The sequence below is a fragment of the Canis lupus genome, chromosome 5, assembly GCF_003254725.2.
Source record: "Canis lupus dingo isolate Sandy chromosome 5, ASM325472v2, whole genome shotgun sequence".
NCBI classification, from domain to species: domain Eukaryota; kingdom Metazoa; phylum Chordata; class Mammalia; order Carnivora; family Canidae; genus Canis; species Canis lupus.
In genome coordinates, this window is record NC_064247.1 from 52274503 (window position 1) to 52293660 (window position 19158).

Sequence of the window (19158 nt, forward strand, 5' to 3'; positions counted from 1 at the left end):
AACAAAGGACAGAATTTTTACCTAACACCTATGAGAGGTGTTAGGTAAAAATAATTCTTCTTCTTCTTCTTCTTCTTCTTCTTCTTCTTCTTCTTCTTCTCCTTCTCCTTCTCCTTCTCCTTCTCCTCCTTCTCCTCCTTCTCCTCCTTCTCCTCCTCCTCCTCCTTCTCCTTCTCCTTCTTCTTTTTAAGATTTTATTTATTTATTCATGATAGACATGCAGAGAGAATTTTATTTATTTATTCATGATAGACATGCAGAGAGAAAGACAGAGACACAGGCAGAGGGAGAAGCAGGCTCCATGCAGGGAGCCTGATGCAGGACTGGATCCTGGGACTCTGGGATCACACCCCTGAGCCATAAGCAGACGCTCAACCACTGAGCCACCCAGGTGTCCCTCGCTCCCTGCTTCTACCATGTAAAGACACAGTGAAAAGAAGGCTGTCCATGATCTAGAAAGTGGGCCCTACTGGATGCCAGAATCTGCAAATACCTTGATCTTGGACCTGTCCAACCTCTAGAGCTGTGCGTAATAAAATTCTGTTGCATATAGGCTACCCAGTGTGTGATATTTTGTTATAGCAGTCCAAAGCAGACTAAGACAGTGACCTTCACTTGCCATCAGAGTTGGATTCACATCCCACCTCTGCTACTTCCTGGCTCTGTGACCTGAGGCAGGGATATCACCTCTGTTTCTACTACACCTTAAGTGGTGCTAATAATGTCACCTGATGTAGAGAGCAGCTGTGAGGGTTCAGTGAGATACTGTAGATCAAGTACTGAGTACAGCCCTGAGGACTCCTTATTGCCAAGCCTGTGTAGCTGTGGTGGAGGGAGTAAATGGGAGGAGAGAGAGCCACCTGCTTATGAGGAAGGGTCCTTTTAAGGGCAAGCTCAAGACTAATGCCATGAGAGTCCCTTTGTCCTCGTCAGCTACTACACATTCCCTTCTGTAACAACCAGCGGTAAACAGAAGGGTCGAGACCTATAAATCGGAGTGGCTGAACAAGCCCTAAATGAAGGCACTACCATTAGGATTAGTGTGTCTGAAACCAGGCCTGTGAGCTGGGACAGGATGGGGTGCTGAGCCCTGTGAGGATTTAGATAGAGGCTTTCAGCTTTCCAGTTCTAAAGGGTGTTCTCCAGCTATGCTTCTGGGATGAGGCAGGGCCCCTCCACCCCCCAAGCACTGATTACACATTAAATCTTCTTTACTAAATACCTGTGCACAGGCTGATTCCAAAGCAATTCTATCATTGTCCTGGGGAGTGCTACCTAAGTATTATACAAAAGATCCATAAATGATTGTCGCAGGAAGCCAGGGCTTGAGAACTACGCAGGGGGAACCTTTGGGTGGAGCCAATGTCTTATTTGATAGGAGAGGCATAGTGTTGGGGTGAGCTGGACGTGAGAAAGGCATCCACTGGGTCTCTAGGTACTGGGTTTCTAAGTTCTTTGCAATTTAAGCATTTCATTTTTTATTTCCAAATAATGCATCTCTGAATCTATTCAGTATAATTGGAAAGGTGATTTACTCTGGGATAAATTTCTTTTATGTCAAATATTAGTAGCATGGTAATTTGTAAGATAATTCACTTCTATCAAAACTTACTTTCCAGGCAAGAGATAATAGCTTTCTTAATATAGAAGTTTAAAAGAAATTAATAAAGGTTTACACATTCTTGATTTATTAGTGCATAAGGCATTGAAATTATGAAACTCTGTCCTCTTAGGTGATCTATATTATAATAGCTTCTGACAAAAACACTTATCCATTCTTAGAACTTTCTTGCTTATTCTTTTCTTGTTTACTTTCCTACTAAAACATTTAGCCTTATCGTCAGTCATAAAATAACCCATTTGTTCATTTATTCAACAAATGTTTACTATTAATGCAAAGTTTTTTGTTTGTTGATTATTTAGTGTGTAGTATACTTAGCATGTGTATGTGTAAGCAAATTCAGGTTCCAGCAAAGGGACCTATCCCCCTGGGTCTGCCATAGAAAGGCTTTGCAATCAAGAATTTTACTGGCTAGTTTAAAAAAACACATCCTTCTTTTGTTCCTTGGGGATATACTTCCTGGAGGGGTCTGAAGTAAGATTAGAAAAATTATATCCAGTTCTTCTCTGATAATCATTTAAGTATCTTCTGATACACATTTCAGAATGGTACCATAGATATGTAATTTGCAATGGGAAAAAGTGAACTTGAATTTTGTAAGCACCTGGTGATTATGTTCTTGAAATATGTTCATACCTATGCTAATGGCCAGGGGGGAGCCACCCTCCCTGATTTATTCTGCATGGACCAGAATTTGTGACCCCTGGTTTCTTTTCATCGACCTTTGCTAATAGTTTCAGTAAGTAATTTTCAGATGTGGAAACAATAGATCATAGGTAGTAAAAGTAGAGTATAGGCAGTTGGGAGGTAGATAAACTCACATGGTTGCCAGCTTCACACTACCTCACCCCATTTTGCTCTTGTAGCTGCTATGCACTGTTCTCTTTCATTTCCAATTAAATACAGATGCTTTCCACTGAGAGCTTGGGAGTTGTACCAGGACTGCTTCTGTTTAGCGTGCATAGGTGCACAAGTACACACACACGGACATACACACACACTTCCTTTTCTCTCTTTATGTGCTCTTAACTGCTCACTTGGCTTATCAGCCCAGTTATGTGTTGTTAAAATTTGATCACTCTTGAGCATCATTAAGGGATCCTAGAAATTGGTCAGAGGACACAGAGGGATGAGCAAACAGACCAGCAGCTAAATATGACAGTCAGTGGGTGTTTTGATCTGTGTTTTTAAGGTAGCCATGGAAGGGAAGAGAGATCCTTTTCTTGCTTGTAGAGAAGATGAACCAAAAAGTGTATTATATATTCATCTTAAAGGTCACATGTATAAGCAGAAAGAGTTCTTGAGGACATTATCATATTATTACAAGATAATCTCCTATACATACTGTATGTGTTGGCACTCTGAAAGCAAAATGATATTTTTGTCTGGGCTCCTCAGTCTTGATAGAAAAAAACAGGAACTTAAGATGTATTTTCTTGAAGGCAAGGTCTGTGAAAATCCTTTTATGGAGCTTGTATGCCAAAGCACGCTGTGTCAAGTCAGCCGGAGGTCATTACCGTTTTTATTAGGTGATTATATTGTAAATATGAGTTGGGCCTCAATCATAAGCAGATCCTTTATGTCTGTTTCTGAACATTCTGTCTCCAAAGTGCTAAATTCCAAATTGGAATATCGATTGTCTGATGCCTGAGTTACAGCCTTCCTCAAATCTTGAATTGGGCCTTAGGGTCCATGTGTCTTTCTGGAGATAAGTTCTTCTTGTAAGTGGGAGATGTGAGGTCTTAAACAGTGGGCCCCACAAGGTGGAAAACCAAAGACAGACTCAAGCACCATTCTCCCCCAGGTGAATTGGGAGGTATTAAACACACCATTTTATGACATATATAAAGAAATTGTCATAATTTGTAAATGTCCCTGAATTTCCTCTCGGATGAAGCAAACATTAATGTATTCCTGCAAATGTTTATTATCTTCATGCAAATCCAATTGAATAGTTTTTCTTCCATTCTTTAGACTTTTTTTTTTTAACTTAACCACAGGCTCCTAAATTTTCCAATTCTATAAATATCCCTAATTTTTGAGACGCCTGGGTGGCTCAGCAGTTAAGCACACCCTTTGGCCCAGGGCGTGATCCTGAAGTACTGGGATCAAGTCCCACATCAGGCTCCCTGTGAGGAGCCTGCTTCTCCCTCTGCCTGTGTCTCTGCCTCTCTCTCTCTCTGTGTGTCTCTCATGAATAAATAAATAAAGTCTTAAAAAAAAAAATCCCTGATTTTTAAAGTTTAACCATGTTATCCTTTAGAATGGTTAAACACACCTTTATCAGGATTTCTCTGTTTCAGTGCCCTGGGGATTTTGTGTACTGCAGGATGGTTAGCCGCCTGGCCTCCCTGGCCTCTACCTAGTAGATGCCAGTAGCACCTCCTCTCACCAGTTGTAGCAACCCCAAATGTCTTAAGATGTTGTCCTCTGGGGATTAAAAGAGACCCTGATTGAGAATCACTGCCTTAAAATGTGTTCAATCAAGGCCCTTCGGCATTTGAAATACAGAATGAAGTGAATCTCTCAGTATTTAAAATAAGAGTCAAAGGCAAACCTCAGTGTGACAAATGCTTGTTCACATAATGACTTCCCCTCTAGGATGTTAGGGGAAGGCAAGGCTGTTAGGATTTTGCATCCCTGTAGCTTGGGACTGCTAGCCAAGTATTTGTTGGATGAATTAGAGAAATCAGTTACTTTTCACTAAATGTGTATTTAGCTTCCATAAATGGTGCTTTCATATATTTATGTATGTTTGTTCATAAATATTATGTACATATTTATGTATTCCCATAAAAATACCTAAGTGAGAATCTCTGTTATATCGTTTTCTACTTCAGTATCTGAAGAGTGGGCACACACAGCAGACATTTTAGAAGGTGGAGGTTGAATGGCTTCCTGGTTATAAAATGTATATTCAAGTCATGAATTAACCAGGACATCCATGGTTCCTATGCCATCAGAGAGGCATTTTTGCAGTGATGACGACAGTCTGCTGTTGGATGTGGGGTTACTCCACAAGTGGGTACCCTGAGAGGCCTGCTTACTTTGCCTCCTTCGAAGTTCACATTTGATACACAGAGGGATAGGGTGGGGGGTCTAGGTCTAAGGAGGCATGTTGGGTCTTTCTGAATTCACACTGGCAGGAGGAAGAATGTTCTAGGTCAGTGGGGGGATGAATGATTATATTTTATATATTCCCAATCATCACAGTTGTACATGTAGCCGCTTCTTATTCCCAGAACTCGCCTGGCTGCTCTGCCAGAGCTATGACCAGTATTACTGTGATGGCTCTATTCTCTAGGCTTGCATTTAAAGTTCTAAAAAAGTCAGAGGATAGCAGCCCTTCCCAAGATTTATGCTGAAACAGCACAAAAGTTGAGTGTTATTGGAAGGTATTCGAAGTCACTTTTAAAAACTTTTAGATTTAAATTCATTCTCTAGGCTTTGACCACCACAATAGTGTGAATTTTAAAAGGACTGTAAAAAACATTTACAAGGTACAGTGGATTTCTAGGTCAGGATTCAAAGCTTGTGGAGGAAAGTGGAATTAAAAGGCACTTCAGTTAAAGTCACGAAAGATGGTAGAAATGACCTGGTTCAACCTTCTCGATTTACAGATGAGGAAACTGGAAATCACTTGGAGATTAAATGACTTGTCCAAGGTCAGAGATTTTTTTTTTTTAATTTTTGCTTGTCTTTTGAATCTCTCTCTTTCATTCATTCTCCACCCCTGTCCCAATAAAATTTGACCCAGACTTACATGCACAGATCACTGATGGTTTTCCTAGACTGTCAAAACATTGGACCTAACTGAGGTAACAAGAATATTCAAGTGCCACTTTTACTTTATAAGTAGGCAGAAATCAGAGAAGGGTTGTTGCGCTGTAAAAGTTTTTGTTTTGTTTTTTTTTAAAGCCAGGTGGGTCCTTTCTGTTCAGTTATCCTTTTTCCTAAAGCATGCAGCTTCCTTGTGATTGGATTGTGCGCTATCCTTACGGCAGTCATTCCTTCGTTCATTAGCTAACATTTCCTGAGCAGCTGCTGCATGTTGGGTGACAGGACAGGATGTCTGCCCTCTGGAGCTCACACTTCAATGAGAAAACAAACAAGCAGAAGGTGCCTGTTGAGTATAGTGTGGGAGGTAAGAGGGATGGTGCTTTAGGGCTGTGGGTGGGGGCTGTTTGTCAGTCAGGTGACACCGGGGAAGGTGAGAGTCCTTGGTCATTGCAGGTGGAGTGCTTGCTGTTCATCACAGGGGCTGAGAGGGAATGCTGAGCTGGTTTCCAGGAGAACACCTGGAAAGAGGGTGAGCGTGGTGCCACAGAAGAGCATAAGCGTTGATTCAAGCCCCAGCTCCAGGACTTCTCACCTGGATAGCCTTCAGAGAAGGCTCGGAGCAGAGGCTTGCTTTCATCCCAAGCCTAAACCCAGAGCCTCGGCTTGGAACCTGTGCTGCCTCTGGGAGCACACGACTGAGGATTCAGGGGGCTGATACAGTCAATATAGGGGAGTACATGCTATATAAATGGTAGCTCTATAAAGAAACTTTCTTCCATCTTCACATTGCAGGCACACTCATGGGGACATGAATATCAGTCATCTCTCTTACACATTAATTTCCTATTCATAGTGGATGAGCAAAATAGAAAAATGAAAATGTTTATCAAAAATATTAAACACTTGGGCGTATGAAGGAAAAAAGTATTTTTTGCATTTTGTTTCCTTTTTGTTAAATAATCCCTTGAATTTATATCATCTCGATATTATATAAGCACAAACTCCAGAGGGAGGGTTGGATCTGCTTCGTGTCCCTCCCTCATGCTATGCTTTGTTGAGTTTTTATTCCCATTGATTAAGCTCTGTCTCTGTACCAGCCATTGTAATAAATCCTCGAAGCGATCATAGCAAGGATGGGGAAAGTCAAGGCCTTCAAGAGATTGCTTCTAGCAAGGGGAGGAGGCAGGATATGACCCCAGTTCTGTGGAGCTCCAACAGCCAAACTTTACCCATTAAGTAATAATACTTCCATTTGAGTACATTCTTTTGAGCATTTTCTGATAACACAATGGGGCAGAGGTCATATTTCCTTTCCTAGACCCCTAAGTGACATCCTTTCACTCCCTGCTCACTTCTCCCCATCCACACCCCCTTGATGTGGGATCTCTCTCTTTGTGTATTTCCAATATAGACCTTTTGCCAGATCTCTGAGAAGCTAAAGTACCTCTTGGGTAAGTTTGCCTATGTTCAGTAGGGCACGCGAATGCATGGCATGATACTTAGACTTGAACTTCCAAGATTTCTTTAGGTACATGCTACTTGGGGAGCATTTGCTGTTTTGCTGCTGTGATTCTCACTACAGTCTGTGGACGTGGATGCTACTGGCTTCAATTTCCAGAGGAGGAGATGCAAACACAAGACTGATCCAAGTCCTATAGTCTTTGGGTCATTGGATCCCAACCCCAGCAGATGTCTGGAAATGCCTGTTGCTTATATCCCTTAATGAGGAAGGCACCTAGCTCTGGTTGGAAAACTGTCCTTTAGACTCTTAGATTCTTGCTTTTTTCCACAGTAGCACTTGGTGACCTTGATATTGTCATTTTACATTCCAGGGCTCCATTCTTCCCATCTCTTCCCAGAGATGTTCAGAGTGACATGGGGGTGGAGAATACAGACATTGGGGCCAACAGCCTGGTCCTAGCTCTATTGCTCCCCAACTCTGTGATGTTGGGCAAATGCCATAACATGCTCAGCCTTGCTTTTCTGTCTTGGAGGTGAGGATAATATCCATAGCGACCTTTTGAGATTATTGTAAGGATTAAATGAGTTAATTTATGTGGGTATAATGCTGAAAGCAGTATCTGACTTATGATAAGACTTTTCTATATGTACTAGCTACTAAAATTATGAGCTATTATTATTTACTTCTCAAACATTTGGTAAGCCCCCGCCATGTGCCAAACACTATGCTAGATAATGTGGTGGATTCCTGGTGTTTGTTTCAGCTCTGATACTCAGTGATGGGTGTAAACAACCAAACCCTCCATCATTGGGGGACTGTATGGTTAGCTTCAGGGGACTTTCTGACTGTCTGCTTACAAATCGTTATGTGTGAAATGAAAAATGCATTTAGCTATTACTTTCTTTTACCCATCTTGTTCACGTAGGTGGATTGTATTTTACTACCTAATTAAGAGTAATGGAAAAAATGGAAGGAAACACATTTGTAGCTTATGTGTGGGTTGAAATTTCTTGAGATGGGAAACAAACTCATAAACAGCGGAGACAATAGCACTATTTAAATGAGAATATCCAGGGGTATCAGGAAATGGAGTAATGCCATTTTGCTATTTTGGGCAGGGAGAAGGAAAGCTTGAACATATTTGCACATATTTGCACATAGCATCCTTGGAGAAAATTGGTCTTGCAAAGAGCAGGACACATTTGGATATGAAAATTATATTCAGACCACCTTATTAGCATAGTTCTATTTTTCTGTACACCTTTCCAGAGATAAATTCCCCGACCTCACGCAAACTAGATCAAAAAGGGATAAACTGGAGAGGCTTAGTATATTTCTTTGGGAATGAGCATATAAATACCAGTTTCTCCTTGGCTGCATATTGTAGTATTTAGCCAGGCATGCTGGAAGGAGCCTGAACTTCAAGGCCAGATTCTGGACTCTTACCCTTTGACTCCTAAATTCCTGGACGGCTGGAGAAAGTAATTATACTTCCCCTGTCTACACAAAGCCTGGTGCAATGGGAGGTGCATGGACTTTGCAGTCAAAGAGACTTTGTCTGACTTGTGCCCCCTCTTCTTTACTGACCTGCTCAGAACCAGTTTCCTTGTCTGCAAAGTGAGAACAGTGAGCTGCATTGTCAAGGTGTTGTGGACTTTAATAGTGTATCATGTATTTTAGAACACAGAACTCCCTTTTTGTTAAAATATTGGGGCCTTTTAAGACTTTTCTCTCGTTTTAAAAGATTTTTATTTATTCACAAGAGACACACACAGAGAGAAGCAGAGACATAGGCAGAGGGAGAAGCAGGCTCCCTGCAGGGAGCCCGATGTGGGACTCGATCCCAGGACCTCGGGATCATGACCTGAGCTAAAGGCAGATGCTCAGCCACTGAACCACCCAGGTGTCCCAAGACCTGTTTTTCTCTTGTGATACATAGACTAGGTACAAAAGACTTCATGAGCCTTGTGGGGACAATCAATGAAAAATGATAAACATAAAATAAAAACCCTGGTATCTACTCTTCAGGCCAGAAAATAGAATGTCTTGAGTCTCTGGAATCTTCCAAAGGGTTCCTTCTTGACAGCATCCTCCTTACCCCCCACCCAGGTAGCTATCAGCCTGAATTTCATGTTGTTCATGTTCTGGATGCCTTTCATTTTGCCTGCTTTTGAACTATATATAGCTGGAATCGATTGTACAATATTCTTGTGACTTTGGTGCTTAGTATATTTTTAATTTTTAAGATTGCTTGATATTGATGCACATACATATGGCTAATTTTCAGGGCGCTGTAGTATTCTGTTCTAAGAGTATCCCTTTATCTTCTGGTAATGGGAGGCATTTGGTTGGTTTCTACTTTTTTTCTTTTATGAAATAAGTTGCTGTAAATATTCTTCTATCCCTGTGACTCTTAAGCTGGAAAGGTCTTTATAGATAATTTAGTATGATATCTTGTCACTGCCCAGTTGTTTTACATATAGAAGGCAGCCCAAGGTTTTCCAGCTAAGAAATGCAATGTGGGACCAGTAACCCTGGTCTCCTGTCCCAGTTTGGCTCATTGCTGTGACTAGACCACATGTCTCATGGTTTGCCTTTTTATTTTAAACAACTTCCTGTGCTAATGATACTATAATTCTGATTTTTTATTTGGGCTAGCTCTTTACCATTCTCCTAGAAATATACTTGGCATTTACTGTTGAGATGATTTTCTGCCCATCTCCAAAGCTGGGGCAGTGCTGGCTTCTCTCGGGCCCTGTCCCATTAATGCTGGCCCTGGGCACACCCCATAGCTATGGACCTGCCGAGAAGCTTCTCCTTCTTCAGCAGTGGGAGCCTCTGAGACATGTTTCAATCAGGAAAGGAATCAAAATAGACCCAAAATGGCTGGGGGCAGAAAACTGCTGAGAAAAGAGGGTCTGAATCCTTACAAGGCACTTTCTTAGGAAATGTCCTTTTACTATAAATAGGAATGGATATTCAATTTTAGGCCCCCTTTAAAAAAAAAAAACAAAAAAAAAACCCTCTTGAGGACTGAAATTAGATTTGAGGCTGATGGGATGAATATAGGATGGGGTGATTCTGTGCTGTGCTAAGACACGTCTGAAAGTTTGGAGCAGCTGGTGCGATAGAACAGCTGAGCCACAAACAAATATCAGCTGATTTTAGCACTTCTTATTTCTAGATGCCCTGGTTTGTTAACTCTGGCGTTTGGCTCACTTGTAAGCTCTTTTCTTGAGGCTCCTCATCATCTCTTGCTACTCTGCCACCGAAGAGCTGCATACCCTTGGGAGAGCTATTCCTCTTTCAGGACTCAGAGTCCTGTACCCTAACATGGGGGCAGTAGCTCATATTTCTGAAGAGCTTATAATGTGCCAGGCCCCGTGCCAAGCACTGTCCGTGGGTCACCTCATTTAGTTTCCACAAGACCACCACGAGGGGGAGCTATTATTACCACCATTTTGTGAGGAAATTGCACTCAGAAAATTGAGGCACAGTTGGCTCACCGATCCCCATGAAATAGGGGATTTGGAAGCTTGTTCTGGGAGAGACCTGTGTGGGCCTCCCTCCTTCATCCTTTGAATCGCGGAACTGTCATGTGTGATAGGCATCCCCCTTCCTACATCCCTCTTCCACCAACCCTGGCCATTGCATCCTCTGTCAGCTGTGGGAGCCGCAGGGGAGAATGTGGCCAGGATTCTGAATTCTTGATAAGCATTTGTCTGGACGGAGTGTCCAAGGTTTCCATTCACTCTCAAAGGGGTGTGTCACCTCCAGAAGTTTAAGAATCACTGACTTTGATGCTAAAGTCACAAGACCACAAACCGATGCAACCAGCCATTTGAAGACAAGGAAATAGATCCAGTTTGGTTATGAATGAATAAGCTTTCAAAGACTCATATTGATTGCTTTTTAATGATCTGACCAAATATTTTGAAGTTGTAAAATTGCATTGGAAATGTACTGTGAGGAATTTACTCAAGAAACAAAAAAGTAGTAACCTGTCTTATGAGTTACACGGTATTCAGTCCAAATATTTAACAACTGTGTCTTTTCACTGAAAAGTTTCAAAGGAATTGAAAACAGCTTCTCTTATCACTTATTTGGAGACAGTGATAGACACTCTAACAGAAAGAGAGGAAGGAAAAAAATGTGGTGTGTTACAGATGATGTCATTGAGAGGGTATAGGCATAGTCCCCCTTAGTCAATTGCAACAGGTATTAGTGTTGAATGTTAATAGGAATAAATGCTGATAATGGTTTACATTTATTGAGCACATATGGCATCAGGCTCTGTTTTAGCAACTCCACATAGATTAACTAATATAATGATCAAAACTGCTCTTTAAAGGAGATGCAGAGCTACTCTGTCCATTTTACAGATGAGAGACTAGAAGTACGGAGAACATCAGGGCTTGCCCGAGGAAAGTATGAGAGCCAGGCCAGAGTATGTCCAATGAATTCTGATGGCAGGTGTCTAATATGGAGCAAATTAATGTATTCATACCTTGGCATGACCTTCATTATAATTGCTTAACTCTTGAGGCTGTTGTCTCTTTCTGCAAGGTCCAAGGTGAAGGAATCAGACATTGATTAACTGCCTAATATGGGACAAGTGTCTTTACACACGTTATTGGTTCTTCGATACTATCCCATGCATATATTTATCACGGCCCTTCTCTGATTATTGTATCATTACCTGTATGACTTACTCTTAGCCTGTGAGTTGTTCATTCATCTATGTATTGATGGTCTTTCGCTGTAGTATCAAGCCACCCCCAAATTTCAGTAGTTATCCAAGCTGTCTATAGCTCTGCTCAGCTCTATTCCAGGAGCCTTTTTGTTTTAGAAACCCAGGCTTGGGGAGCAGCCTCATCAGAGCCATGCGGTCCCCATGGCAGAGGGCTGAAATACAGAGTCTGAATTGAACAACGTAAGTGCACGTAAGTTTCTGCACTTTGCATTGGCCAAAGCTAGTCACATGGCCAAACCTGACAACGGGGAAAGGAATGTTCCTCATCTCCCTTGAGGTGCTGGCAGTCATGGTGCAACGGGTACAGATGAATACACATCTCATCGGGAGGGACACAGAAAGTTTGGAACCATAGTAGTGTGCTCTACCATCTGAGTGTTAATAGAGCTCCATTTTCATTTGAGAGAAAACTGCCACCTAGAGATGCTGCATACATCCTGGGTAACATGATGATGCAATGTGAATTAGTTTTTCAGATTCCACGTACATGCTCTTTGCCCATCTGGTTTCCAATGTCATCTCTCTCTGCTCTGAAATGCATACTCTGTTCTTGGGACATGCTGAGTTTTGTGTAATTTGCCAGAGCAGCGTGTACAGGCACATATCTGTGACTGAGTACATGATGTTACACGTGCTGTTGCATTTTTCTCTTCCTGTGCTGGTAAATCAATCCTTCCTTCCTTCCTTCCTTCCTTCCTTCCTTCCTTCCTTCCTTCCTTCCTTCCTTCCTTCCTTAAAAAAGATTTTGTTTATTCATGAGAGACACACACACAGAGAGTCAGAGACAGGCAGAGGGAGAAACAGGTTCCCTGTGGGGAGCCCAATGGACTTGATGCCAGGAATCACAACCTGGGGTCATGACCTGAGCCGAAGGCAGATGCTCAACTACTGAGCCATCCAGGCATCCCTAAATGCTCATTTCTTTCCAAAAACTCAGGGCTTTGGAAAACAGGGTTTCTCTGGAGGCTGCCTGGGGAGTGCTCTCTTACTCTTCCATTGTGTCCTCTGCTGCCACACAGTGCTTGTCCTTCTGCATTTTAGTTGTGTGAGGACTTTTCTCTTCTCCTGATAACACTAGGAGTTTCTTGAAGACAGAGGGAGAGCAGTTGCTGGTATACTGATAGGTCCTGAGGGCAGGTCCAGAAAAGATACTATAAACATGCTCTGAGATAGTGAATAAAAGAAGTTTTCTTACATAAGAATGGCACTTGCCATTGTAGGGTCAGTGATCTTACCTTTCCTGTACATGTCAAGTCGGTTGGGTTTCAATCATTCCAGAACAAAGGGCCTGGGAAATAAGTCCACTCTCATGACTTACATGTGTTCCGCTGCACATTGTTCTTTCTTTTAAAATTCAGCAATTTTTCTGCAGTGTGTTTCCAAAGTGATTTTTATCCCTCCATTTCGGGTATAACATAGGCTCCAATTATTCTCTTTAATTAAGTGGTTTTATTTTATTAATTGTTTCTAACTTACAGAATTCCCTAGAGACCCTTTACATGTTTCCAGATGAAGCTGGGAAGAAAAGCGCATTAATTATACACACAAACTCCTTTTGGCGAATTAAGCATGATGCACAGTGAACATGAAATGACTCGCCCTCCTGAGCTATCAATCTTGTCATTAGTGATGGCTTGTATCAGTAGTATTGACATGGGCTTATCCAAATTGGATTCTGCAAAGAGTCATTTTAATTTTGCACAAATGTAGGAAGACAGAGTAGTTTGACATCCCCCTTTTTTTTAACCCTCTCTTTTGCTGAGTGCCTGGAGCTTTTCTGTTTGTAATATCAATTTAATATTTTATAGTGCTCTCGTGTTTGTAAAACACTGAATGTTACCTGAACAAGCCACAGGGCAATCCCGGGAGATAGTGGAGTTTCACAGGAGAGGAAATGGAGCCTCTGCAGTTAAAGTTTATGCCTCAAATCAATACAGTCAGAAAAGGGCAGAGCCTTTTGAGTTACTAGTATATTTTTTAACATCTCTGAGGAGGGAGATGGGTTGAGTTGTGCCTAAGCCCCTTTCTTATTTTCTGTGGGCAACTATAAGGCAGTTCAGATGTGTGTATGTTACATTGTCAATTCAGTAAGCATTGTTTGGGCACCTATTATGTCCTAAGATGTGCCAATGAGAAGATACCACATTTCTTAAACATGTACTGTGTGCTGGGCACTGTTCACTCAGGATTGACTCCGTTAATCTTCACAGTGACCCTGTGAAGTGACCCTGTGAATGACCCTGTGGGTCATTATGGTTCCCAGGGCGTAGTTGAGGCCCAGAGAGATTAAGTTGCTCTTTGGAGGTTATGCAGCTAGAGTGTGGGATTGGGATCCAAACCTGGCAGTTGGGCACTGCATACCAGGTGCTAAACTCTCCGTCTTACGTCTTCCCCGGCCACTGTGTCCTTCTGTCAAGATGGATATGGTCTCCTGTGGCAGGCACACAGAATGTCAGAGCGGTATCATAGTTGCTGCGGTAGCTGTATGGTGGTGTCTAGGAAGCAGGATGGATACATGGTTCAAGGACCCTCATTGGCCACCACTGAGCTTTGGTTCCATAAACTACGGTGCTTGTAAAGCACATTGCATTCCCAAGACTTCTGTCTTCCTGAAAGGAGCTTCTTCTGATGCTTAGAATATTCTAGGGAAATTGCTCATGTTCTGACCTATAGAGAGAATTCCTTGGGTTGATAGTCCAGATTGCTGATGAATCAGAAGCCATACTTTGAGCCCCTAATAAGATCTGGCTCCTTGCTTTATGTAGGCATTTCTGCATTCTGCAGGGAATTGAGACTAGACATGTTTAAGTGAAGTGTCCTCTTTAAAGGCGAAGTCTTTCCTCCCAATAGAATGTTGAGGTGATTGAGCCTTAGTGTCTTTAAAAAGACCATGTCATTCAGCAATATTCATGGGATACCTACTACGTGCTAAACAGTATTATGGGTCCAAGGGATATATAGCAGCAAACAAAAACAAAACCCCTGCTTTCAAAATGGAGCTTATGTTTCAGTGGAGGCAGAGAGACAATAAATAAAATTAAGTGAATCCAGCACTAGATGGTGATGAGAGCAATGGAGAGAAATAAAGTAGGAAGGGGGGGCAACTGGGTGTGAGGTTGCAGTTTGCGACAGTATGCTTGGACAGGGACCTGCGTGTATGTTTATGGAGGTTTAATTAAAAACCTAGTCACCACCACCACTACTGCTTAGGACCTATTATTTATCTTCATTGCCTTCATAAAATTCTTATGCACAAAGCTTCTCGTAACGGGGGCTTGTCTACCTCTCCAGACTCATTTCATATCCCTTCCCCATAAACAATGCTTCAGCGTCACTGATCTGCCTACACTTCCTGGAAAACCACATCCTTTTGTGTTGGTGCCACCATGTGTGCTACGTTCTCTGCTGGCAGCACCTTGCCGCTTCATCTAGGAAGCTTGTTCCCATCTAAGCAATGGGAACTCACCCGCCCATGTGCCTCATGGACGCCACAGCACCGTTATTTTATTTCACACTCTAGTTGGGTTGTCAGTGTTTGGGTGTCCCTCTTCAGTGGTCTGTCATTTCTCCCATGGGGAAATGATTTTTCCCTTGTAAGTGCTTAATAGATACGGAAGGAAGGAAAGTCCATAGATAAGCAGGTAGGTAAGAAAGGAGGAGGAAAGACAGGAAGATAATCCAGAAGGCAGCTAGGAAGTGAGGGAGGGAGGGAGGGAGGGAGGGAGGGAGGGAGGGAGGGAGAAAGGTGGGGAGGAGAAGGAGAGGGGAGTAGAAGGAAGAAATCAGAGTTCGTTGACCCGGCATGACAAGATCAGCATCGTATTTTAGAGACACTCATCTGGGCACTGCGGGGAGAGAGTTGCTAACTTATAGCACTCATCCTCCCTGCTTCAGCAGATCTTTGAAAGTTTTACTGTTGGGTAAGACTGATTTTTCCATGGCCCTACGGACTTAACTCTGCTAATAGAAGAAGGGAAGACAGGCCCAAGGGAGGAGTATGCCTCCACAAACTTCTCCCACCCCCTGCCCCATTCCATGATGAATCATGGAAGTCTCAATTGAATATTCTAATCACAGCTTTGCTGTCCTTCAGACCCCAGCTGCTGACAGTTGGGTCACTCCTTTTCATGCCCACTGCCCTTCTCTCGTTATGGGAGCTCTTATGCATGAGTCTATCCTTAGCAGACAAAGCATGATGGATTGGCTAGGGTTCCCTTCATCCTTAGAACCTGGGAAATGCTTCTTTTTTCAGACTCTCAGGGCCCATGTGGGACATCGTCATGAATGAAAGAAGAAAGTAATACAATATTGGATGTGCCTCTTTGCTGCCACTGTGTAGAAAGAGTATGATGCATTATGGGGAATGTAAGTATATGGCATGCGTCCCCCTCGCCCCACCCCGCCCCCAACCCAACAGCAGCTGATGCAGAAAATCATTGATCACAGTCAGTGTCCCAACTGAATCTGGTGGTTTTCATTGAAGATGTCCTACCCCTTTCAAAACCAGAAGAGTCAACAATTTCTAAAATTGAATCTCAAAGAGAAAAATCAACCTACGTTAAATCTTTGGATTTTTGAAATGATCTAAGATGCAAAAGGATTAGAATTGATTGGTTTTTATCGTGGAAGTGGGTTCACAGCAATTCTCAAATCTGTGGTCTCCCTGGATATAAAGCTATGAATGTCAGCCAGATACTAGTTTATTTCATTTTTTAATTTGATTCTAGGGCCCTGAGTCTGTATTTAATGTTTCAGTGAGCAAAACAGTTATGTTTGGCTCCAATGAAAGATTGATAGAAGTGATTTTCAGATGTGGAATCAAAACAGAGTGGGGAAAAAAATGTCACGTTTAAATAAAATGCAGTACTTGGAGGCATCATGTGGTCTCATAATAAATGAATTCATGGCACAAAGCTGACATATTTTGAAGGAGAATTTCTTTAGAAAATTTGAGGTGATTCATTTTTATGATTAACTGTGGTGAAAACAATTACTTGAGAATTTTTAAGTGAAAGGAAAAGAAGCTTTGAGGTGTTTATAGATAACATCCGATTGCCTTCATTTTTATACTTGGCCTCATGCAGGCTATGAAGTTGTACGTTTGTGAAGTTTGGCTGAAGGCCCTGGAGCTCCAGGGGTGCTCATTCATCCCTGGCCTCATCTGTTATTCGTAGTTTGGAAAGGGGAGGAGCAGGGAACTGTAGCAGCAGTGGTGAGAAGTCCACCAGCTCTGGATTCAGACAGTCCCAAGTATGAATTGTGCCGTGTGGCCTCGAGCAGATCATCTAACCTCCTGGTTTTCCCTTTTTGTCCCTTAAAATCAGGATAAAATGACATAGAAATAAATGCTGAGCATCTAATATAGAGCCTTGCACATACTCAATAATGGGTGAAAACAGCAATGGGAAGCATGTAGTATTTTCATTTTACCAACATCGATGGGCATTTACTCAATAACCTATTTGAAGTTCTGTACTTGTTCTACAAAGACTAGTCATAGTTCTCAAGTATCTCGTAATCCAGATAGGAGAGGCATGGACTTACAGGGATGGGAAACCAGAGGCAGAATAAGGCTGAACAAAGGGCATCTTCCCAACCTTGTAATCTAGTATAGTGCCTGGTTCTTGTGAGCACTTAGAAATACTTGTTGAAGAAGTTGAGTGGAAAAGATAAGGAATGGGACGAAAGGTAAAAACACCACCACCACCACTACCAGCAAAAACCCTATGTGTTCATTCTTCCTGTGTGGGGTTCTCCAGAGAAGCAGAACCAGTTAGGATATGTGTGTATATATAGAAAGAGATTTATTATAAGGAACTGGCTCATGTAATTATAGAGTCTAGCAAGTCCAAAATTTGCAGTGTTGGCCAGCATGCTGGAGATCCAGGAAAGCCAATGGTGCAGATGAAGTCTGAAGGCCATCTGCTGGAGAATCCTCTCTTGCTTGGAGAATCTGGTCTTTTTGCTCTAACTAGGCCTTCGACTGATTGGGTGAGGCCCACCCACATTATGGAGGACAATCTGCTTCCTCAAAGTTCACCAATTTAAATGTTAATCTCATCCAGAAACACCCTCCAAGTTGACATATAAAATTAACCATAACACCCTGGAAGTAATTAATTTAAACATATGCATCAGAAAGGCTCTACATTACTAGAATGTCTGAGTCTAAATCTTACTCCTTTAGTTCCTATTTGTGTTATCTTTGGGCAAATTATTTGATTTCGTGCCTTGGTTGCTTTGCCTCTAAAATGGAGATAATAATAGTGGCTTATCTACAGAATGGTTATGAAATTTAAGTGAAATAATACAAGGCATTATGTTGTTGAGTGCTCCATAAACCAGAGCCGCGGTTACTGGTAGTATTAGAAACACACAAGCGTGTAAGTATAGGGTCACCCTAGTCAAGCCTAAACTCTTCATATAGTTTAAAAACCTATTTTAAGCAGAAATGTTTTTAGATTAACATTAACACATTTTCATGTTGCCATTTAAGTATTGTTTGTCATCCACTGTGCTTAAGTCTTTTATGTGCATTTTCTGATTTAATCTTTATGAGAAGCAGGGTATTAGGTATAGTATTGTGCTTATGTCCAGATGACACATGGAGGCTTAGAGGGGTTAAATGATTTATTTCAGGGAGCCTGGGTGGCTCAGTTGGTTAAGCATCTGACTCTGGCTCTGGTCATGATCCCAAGGTCCTGGGATGGAGCCCCATGTCAGACTCCCTGCACAGCTAGGGGTCTGCTTCTCCCTCTCGCTCTGCCTTTCCTCTTTCTTTTTCTTCTTTCTTTCTTTCTTTCTTTCTTTCTTTCTTTCTTTCTTTCTTTCTTTCTTTTTTTCTTCAAAGAAAAGAAAGCTTTAAAAATAAATAAACAAATGATTTACTCTGGGTCATACAGAGAGGGGCTGAATGGGTCTCCTCCTGGTTCATTTTCCACCTTACTCCATCTGTGTTATTGGGTGGGACAGAGCCAACCAGGTCTAGGAGTGTTTCTTCTTTGCGTTGGAAATGCAGTCATTTTGGGGAGTTCAAATTTGATAGTCTCCATTTCATGCAAAGGGATTGCAGGTACTCACATTTTACAAGTGGTTTTGATTCTTTCTCTGCTTTACTTATTTCTTTTTTGACTGTAGTTAGGCACCCTTTGAAAATGACAGGTACAAAATTTGCCATATCTTATGCACTTGGTAGCTGAGTCATTATTTCTGAGTAGGGAGAAATGACAAACACATGTAGGTTTTTATACAAGCTCAGTGTCAGCAGACTGGGCTCTCTGCAGCTGAATGGCTCCATGAAAGTCAATGATGGCCTTAGCTGAGTTCTACTTGCTTTCACTCCCACCAGGGGGCCAGTAAAACTCAGGTTAGTCTCTGCTCTGGGAAAATCACGTAAAAAGGGGTGTGTGTGTGTAATGTTTGTGCACACGTGCTTATGCATGACCCTTTAGCCTCTTTCCTGCCTAACTTGTTATCTTACAGCTAACTTGTTATCTTTATCCCTAGTTATCACATTATAGAATTGCTGAACAGGATTCCCAG

At 42.0% G+C, this 19158-nt stretch overlaps 1 protein-coding gene across 22 annotated transcripts in view; it reads left to right on the top strand.

The window, feature by feature from the left end:
- The window catches only part of DAB1 (DAB adaptor protein 1), a 1117693-nt gene that overhangs the window by 762412 nt on the left and 336123 nt on the right, over positions 1–19158 (top strand). For 3 of the 22 annotated variants that reach the window (XM_025427779.3, XM_025427787.3, XM_025427790.3), the window contains one exon: positions 15869–15981. The exons of the other annotated variants lie outside the window; for them this stretch is intronic. The gene's annotated coding sequence lies outside the window, so the exon portion shown is untranslated. The remainder of the gene's footprint in view (positions 1–15868; positions 15982–19158) is intronic. 22 annotated transcript variants of the gene reach the window in all.